A 400-nucleotide genomic window follows, 5' to 3' on the forward strand; every position below is an offset into this window, starting at 1 on the left:
CTTTGGTTTCTGTTGTCTCATTTTACACGGTTTGCTATTAATATTTTATTCACTTGATGGTATGTATGTTTTTATGGATATGGTATGTAATGATAGCAGATATGAGATTGCCATGCAAGAATTTAAATTTTAAAAAGAGCTATTTGATATCCAGATGTCAGCAGTTTTATTTCTGTCCATTAGTGAAACAATTTCAATGAAATGGTGTCTTTGACCTCTCAAACAGGTTCTTGTTTTCAGTTCCCTGAGTTGCTGTGTGAGCCGCTGGAGGGCACTGGTGGGTAAGTGACCAATTCCGCCTGCTCCGCAGTTACTTTTCTTCCCATTTATTTCTGAATCTCCTTAGGTTCCTGTATGACTGCAGGTGTCTTACACTGTGTTCCTTGTATTTGGAGATGGT

The sequence above is a fragment of the Gavia stellata genome, chromosome 6 (assembly GCF_030936135.1).
Source record: "Gavia stellata isolate bGavSte3 chromosome 6, bGavSte3.hap2, whole genome shotgun sequence".
Taxonomy (NCBI): domain Eukaryota; kingdom Metazoa; phylum Chordata; class Aves; order Gaviiformes; family Gaviidae; genus Gavia; species Gavia stellata.